We start from the raw sequence: 8093 nt of genomic DNA, 5'->3' as shown, positions 1-8093 counted from the left end.
TGATTGAAAACGGCCGCACTTCTCTTAATGAGTTAGTATGAGACTTTCATATGTATCCCTACACAGCATTCTTCATCACGATCAAAAGCTTATCCAAAGTACGTGTAAGATGGAATGATTTCGGCTGATATGATGTCATTTTGGAGATCACTATCGGTTTAGATTTGCTAATTCGTATATTGGCAATGATGTAAGGGATGTAGCTTGTGATGATACGGGACTTTATCGTTGTGATCTGCCGAGTGAACAGGAATCGATGGAATGGTGACACGCCGCATCGTCAAAGAAAAAGACATTCACAGTCATCAGGTCCATCAAGAAGGTTAAAGTGATCGTATTTTAGGAATTTTAATGAATCATACACACCGACATCATTTTGTTTAATAGGGGGAAGTACGCTAACCAGATGAAACAATAAGGCGAAGGAACATAAATGGAAGGTGTGCGTAGGTGAGGCGATTCTCGCCCACACCACTCTCCAGACCTAGTCCCAAATGACATCCACCTTTCCCCAAGTTGAAAGCCACCATCGGGGCCGGAAATTTAAGGATGACGATAAGCTGGATGCTGCTGTGTACCAAAATGTTAAGTTGTACCGATCACGTGTAAATGACTTGAAAAACTAGATGGTCATTGGAAGGGGATATATGAAATGTGAAAACAGTGTAAATCCAAATATCTTGCTCTTACTTTTTATTCTTTCAGTATTAAAAATGGCAACAAATTTGATCACAGACACGTTGATATCAAAACATGCACGACCAATTCCTTTGGTATACACTTGTCTGAAAGCCTTTGTCAAATGTTCATTGCACTTTTTTTCCATTCGCCGTTTTCTGTTCCTGAGGCTTGTGCTTACAAGCAAGCAATTTGTAAGTCATGTCGAACATTTCGACTTGAATACGAAAAACAAGCTAAACAAAACTGGACAACATTTTGAGTAGGAGGATCGAGAGTATATCACAGTACATCTATATATCTATTATCTAAATTGCAACAAATATTACGAAGGATATTTTTCTTTGTTATTATTTACTAAGTGACACACCATAAGAGAAGTGTATTGTAACATAAAACTTGAACTTGGCTTAAAGAGGTTAGTGTTGCTTCAAAATGGAAATGACACATTGTCCTATGTTATAATTTTATCTTTAAGAAACAATTACATCGACGATACAGAAAATATTCAAATTAAAATTTCGGTTGTAATGTTATTCTTTAAGACAAGACAAGATTTTTTTTTATTTATCTCAGACACAGAAAGTGTGTATCGACAGCATATAAGAAAGCAAACATTTTTACATGCATGTCAATATCATCACGACATAAATCATCAGTTTTGAGCAAGCAGTCAACATACTTTTTCAGTAAATAAAGTTTAAAGATCATTAAGATACAAGGCCAAAAAAGGTTTTGTTTCAGCTTGATATTAGATGTGAACATTTATGATAGTTCATTTCCATTTTTACACGTGATTTTGTATCGGTATACATACCATATAAAGCTATTTTACCGGTTAAATTGCTCTTAAAGATCAATAAACCTACACGCCACACCAGGTCAAATGCTTTTCTGAAGTCAATGAAGGCACAGTGTAGTTTTTTACCCAAAGACAAATGTATTATCTTTCCTGAAACCCTTCTATGCTCTAAGCTTTACTAATAGCATTGATTTCATCGGATAGTTGATATAATCTGGTATTCAAAATCGATCGAAATACTTTATCAGTGCATGAAACAAGCGTTATTGCTCTGTCTATAGGACCACCTTTACTTTTGTGTATGGGTTTAGTTATCCCAATTCTCAAACTTTCCAGTATTAAAACAGTATCTAGTGTAATATCAAAAGGTTTAACGTATGAAGAGGATGGTCGGCATGGCGCAGTGGTAACGCACTCGCCTCCGGTGTCCGACTCCTGGAACGGACGTGAAAAGGTAAGTGTCACCTGCCCGGCCACGTAGGTTTTCCCCGGGTACGTAGGTTTCCTCCCACAATAATATAAGTTAAGTTCTTTATTACTTTAAACCAATTGGTTCATCAGTATATGAACCAATTATATACAAACAAACATACACACACATACACACACCACCACACACACAAACACACCATCACACACCCTCCCTTACACACAAACCTTCATTTACCCATAACACACAGATACCACTCTCTGTTTCATAATAATTAAACAATAAGACCCCTAACGCGCTTGTACCCGGGTCAACAAGAGTGATTAGTATAAGTTGAAATAACTTGTTGTAAAATAAATAAAGTTTATATATATTTATATTATAACGCATGAAGGTAGTATAATATCCTCTGTGCTTTTTACATACTCATTATATACATAGTCTATACCGTGTGCTTTATTATCTAGTTTTTAATTTGAGTTTACAACTTTTTCGGGAGTGATTGGACCATTCAGTATTTTATCATAGATACAGTTCATCGATTGAGAAGTCAGTATTGTATTGATTATTTGATTTATCGATTCTGTTCATGATATTCCAAAACAATTGTGATTCATACGTAGAAATTTGTCTCGTTTCTTTCGCAGTTTCTTAATGAAACTCTTTTACAATTGGCGTTGATCAATGACATGACTTGCAGTGCAAAAATACAAATAAAAAAAAAATTGTCATGTTGGATTTTGTGTATTATCCACGTGACACCAGTAACCTCAAACGAAAAAATCTCATAAAATTTACATATTTAGAGACGTCCCCCACATAGCACACGTCAACAGCATTCATACAAGATTAATTATCGCCCTCCCCAAGGGTGCGCCACGACAAACTAATTATCATGTATACATTTACACTGTAAAGCGTTGAAATTCATAATCGGCAACCACTTTTCAAAATATTGTTCAGATATTATTTCATTTAATACATATTGGAAAACCTGTATTGTTTATCATTAAATCTGCATAATACTATATATATATATTTACTTGCAATTTATTTACAAATTATATTACCCCTCCGTTCTTCTGACAGCTTCGAAAGTCTTTTCAAGATTAGATGTGGCGGTATAACGGAAATAAGGATCCCGCTGACAAGCATTGAGAAGTCTGGGTTATGTTTTTTGTACTTTTGTAAGACGTATCCCCAAAGTTTTTCAGCATTGTTGGTTGGCAATGGTAAAAATCATAAGTTAATCAATTGCTGAAAAGAACAAGCCAAATCTACTCAGAAATATAGGTCACAGTGATCTACAAATATCGCAGAAGGCAATGACAGTCCAATATGAATGGACATTTTATATGCTGACGATACAGCCCTGTTATCGGAGACAGCTGAAGGGTTACAAACAATAATGAATGAATTTCAAGAATATTGTCAGAAATGGAACTTGTAGCTATAAAAAATACCAAAATTGTTATATTTTCTAAAAGAAAGACGACGATAATAAACAGTTTTTTTATTGTTCTATCAGCAATTAGACGTCTAACTTCCTTTTTATATGTTGGGATACTCTTCAGTTATAATTGAAACTTTAATATGGCAAGAAAGCATTTGTCCGATCAATCAAAAACAAAACCTTTTAGCTGTCTACAGAAAAATTAGAAATATAAAATTACGAATTGACATTGAAAACTTTAATGTGACATTAGAATACATTTAACTTCATGTTACAGACATCATCACGTGACCATGCAGTCTGGCGGAAACGCTTCATGCCCTTCCATTGTCGTGTCGAGGCATAATAAAACTTGAGAAATGTCTGTAGAATCTGTTAAAAATAATCTGAAATAAAACTGGAAAAAACTGCGATAAAATTGGAGAACTGACTGCAGACTCAAAGTCAAAACATTACAGAGTACTGTTCAGCTCACTGTTGGTTCAGCTTGATTATATCTTCAAAATGGTATAACGATCACATCATTAGCAAAATTCTATGATGTTTTAAGTTTCGTTTCCCTTTGGCAGAACATTAAATTAATTGTGGTCCGAGGCCTATAGAATTAATTAGTATAACATGGAGTTATTTCCCTTTTGCTTGCAACTCTCTAGACAATTTTAATTGTGGTTTATAAAGCATTCATGAAATGTGATTTATTTAATCATTTTACTCTTTTCATGAGCCTTAAGATCATCTTCCAAAGAGTATTGAAGATTTGTAGTTGTAAATATTTTGTACAGTTGAAGATTAATCAAAAATCGTAAAATATAGACAAGCTGATAAAAAAGGTATCAGTGATCTCACATGACAATTGTACTTCATAGAAAAAAAATATTTAAACCACAAAGACGTATACACATGTGATTAAAGGCGAAACATTTGTTTCCGAATCCCTTATAACGTCGCCAGAACACTGACGTTCATCGATAAGACAACGCTTAGATATAGGACGAGTCAAGGAGGCAGGAAATCTGTAACCAAAGAACCAACCAACAAACCAACCTTCCCCCTCCAATCCGACTTTTTTAGCATGTTTACATGTTTATCATCAATTCATTGGGTATATTAAGTGTTTTGTACACAAAAAAATTAAAAGTTTGTTTATTAAACGGCGTGAATTGATCAAGAGAAATAAAAAGAACATTACAAAAGTAGTATTTCATGACCGGAAGTAAACAATGCAAGCAGATACGGATGAATGATTACAAAAGCAAATGTAAGAAGCACGGATGAATGATTACAAAAGCAAATGCAAGGAGCACGGATGAATGATTACAAAAGCAAATGCAAGGAGCACGGATGAATGAATACGAAAGCAAATGCAAGGAGCACGGATGAAAGATTATGAAAGCAAATGCAAGGAGCACGGATGAATGATTACGAAAGCAAATGCAAGGAGCACGGATGAATGATTACGAAAGCAAATGCAAGGAGCACGGATGAATGATTACGAAAGCAAATGCAAGGAGCACGGATGGATGATTACGAAAGCAAATGCAAGGAGCACGGATGAATGATTACGAAAGCAAATGCAAGGAGCACGGATGAATGATTACGAAAGCAAATGCTAGGAGCACGGATGAATGATTACGAAAGCAAATGCAAGGAGCACGGATGAATGATTACGAAAGCAAATGCAAGGAGCACGGATGAATGATTACGAAAGCAAATGCAAGGAGCACGGATGAATGATTACGAAAGCAAATGCAAGGAGCACGGATGAATGATTACGAAAGCAAATGCAAGGAGCACGGATGAATGATTACGAAAGCAAGTGCAAGGAGCACGGATGAATGATTACGAAAGCAAATGCTAATCGGAAAAAAGTCTAGATATCCTCCTTTATTTTACATGAAAAAGACGGAGCGGGGTTACTTATCAGTCGTCGTTGTAGAAAGTATCAGAATGGAAAGTGATGGTTAATATCCATGGATATATATATATAGACCACAGATATGTGGGAGTTGAAATCCGTAACACAGAATATGTCAGCAATTATTGAGCACCTGCCTGAACTCTTGTACGTACGGATAGCAATAAAATTTCTATATTTATTCTACATTTCTGTGTGATAATTAGCGCTGGTTCCTCCGCTGATTTGTGTTTTTCACACTGTGGAGGTAAAGTATGAGCGTGCACCCTTTATAATATGTACAACAATACTCACTGTTTCGAAAGATTACGATATCTTTTGACTACGATCTTGTCCAATTACTTTTACAGTGTAAATTACTCTTGACCTTTGACCCTTGGAAAGGTAAGTGACCGTCATCTGGTGACCATGTATGTGGCTATTGGTATGTGTTCATGGTTGTTGACACTCGTAAAGTGTAAAAGATATATTTATGTGTGCGCGTGCACGTGCACGTGCGCGTGCGAAGTCGTTGTTGATCACTTACTAGTTATATTCTTTGATGTGAGTAACCTGTTTAGTTGGTTACGAAGTTTCCGTCTCCGTGACTCGTCCTATCTTACGGCATTTTCTCACCGACCAACGTTAGTGTTCTATCGAGCCTGTATCTTCCCCATTGGATAGAACTGTCTGGCAGGATGGCCTTGACCTAATGGTGTTTTATCAGTGGCGTAGATGGTGTTGGCTCCATTGTACCAGTTAACATTTCTGGTGTATGTGAGTAACCATCGAATTTTTAGTCATTTTGAGTCAATAATCCCTGTTCGGTTCGTGAGTGTGATTTTCCCCCACGTGACTGAATATTACGCACGACATTGGCCATTGACTTTTGTTTGCGTGAGTTATTTTGTTTTCGTGACTGACAATGACTGACCATTAACAAAGGTCTCCGTGACTTACCATTGACAAACGTTCGGGCTCATCATTTACAAAGGTCCACGTGACGTGCTATTTACAATGGCCTACCTGAGTGTCCATTGAGAAAAGCCGCTGTGAAAGACCATCGACAATGAACTTGACGGATTATTGAGAAATATATACGGAACTTGTCACCAACAACGGACAGGTCTGGCCATTAGGAATTGTGTACATGGCTGCAATTGACAATATTCTATGGGGACTGGCCATTACCTCAAGTTCTATGTAACTGATCACTGGAACTGGCCTTGTACTTTATCAACTTGACTGACCATTGTACTTTATAGACGTAACTGACCCTTGAACTCTATAGACGTCACTGACCCTTGGACTCTATAGAGGTAACTGACCAATTTACTTTATAGACGTAACTGACCCTTGGACTTCATAGACGTAACTGACCTTTGAACTTTATAGACGTAACTGACCCTTGAACTTTATAGACGTAACTGACCATTGGACTTTTTAGACATAACTGACCATTGGAATCTTTCTGCCTGACTGATCATTAAACTTCATCTGCGTGACCTTCTGCACGCCTCTGTCTACGTGACTGACCTTTCAACATTTTCAACGAGTCTGAAAACGACCAAGATCTACCGTGGCAGACCATTTGCGTTTGCATATTCGGCCGCAATTAATCTATGCTTACATAAGTAATCCATTCCTATTTTGACCCCTGACCTTTCCCTATGGAAATAATGTTTGTCTTTTATACTTGTAAATGCCTTCTGACCTTTCGCTATATTTAACTGATCTCGTAACATACTCATACTATAAAATTCTTTATTTTTTACGTAATGCTTGTCTTACTAAAACGATATAGACATCGACGCGCATGCGACAATACAGTAACTTGGCCTTGTCTATACTCAAGTGACCATCTGTGAACAAGTGTTTCTCAAATCCAATAAGCTTCATCATTAAGTCTTCTAGCCGACATGTGCCAAATCCATCTCATTCGATCAACACAAAATGGTACAGTGATCTAGAATAATCGCTGTATAAAATTACATGTCTGATTGAAACTTCAGACATAGTATAACCATGTAATCAAAAAAATGGTGTCAGCTGAAAATAAATTCCCTTGTCTAGACTGACGAGAGTCAGATTTAAATTACAAACGGTTTGCGTTGGCAAATGACTTCATTCTTTGACGGAAGCTATGGCTATACGACCAAAAGAATAAAACAAAGGGAAGTAACTCTGGGAATTTAGACTGGGTTATTTATGGCAAAAACTACTATTACAGAGAAAAGTGTGTGGGAGATTCTAATTGTTTGAAAGACAATGAAATAACATTCACCTATAAAGGTAGGCCCAGTAGAGTGTAATTATTTTTTCATTATTTTTTCCGATGGGTAGAAAATTTCGGTGGTTCAATTTTTGCAGATTCGATGATAAAAATTTTAGCGGGTGATACGGAATTTTACAAATGGGCTATGGTTTTCGATAAGAATCTTATTTTCAATAGGATTTTTCCTCATTTTAGTTTCATTCATCATAAGTTTCGTTTATGGGGATTCATTTGCCGAATGACATCTTCAATGAGTTATGTGACCTATTTCTGAACATCTAATATCCATTTGACATTTAATAAAAATTTACATGGCATACGTATACCTGGAATAATAGTCGTCGGTAATGGCGACAACGGCTATGTATATCTGACCTCGAAGACTCCTATTGGTTTCTTTAGATTATATTCTGTAAGCTAGGCACAACGGCGCTAATGTTGCCATGTTCTGTGGCTTCCGGAAATGAAGTGAAGCTCTTCATACACACAGTCTTACCATCACTTGCTTTTTCATATATATTACAATTTTTATAATTCAGTTCCAACACACGTGATGTTCAA

Source organism: Ylistrum balloti, unplaced genomic scaffold (genome assembly GCF_031769215.1).
Source record: "Ylistrum balloti isolate Yb309-2 unplaced genomic scaffold, AGI_CSIRO_Ybal_v1 Utg370186, whole genome shotgun sequence".
NCBI lineage: Eukaryota > Metazoa > Mollusca > Bivalvia > Pectinida > Pectinidae > Ylistrum > Ylistrum balloti.
The sequence above is the reverse complement of the archived record's forward strand: the minus strand, read 5'-3'. Positions refer to the sequence as shown.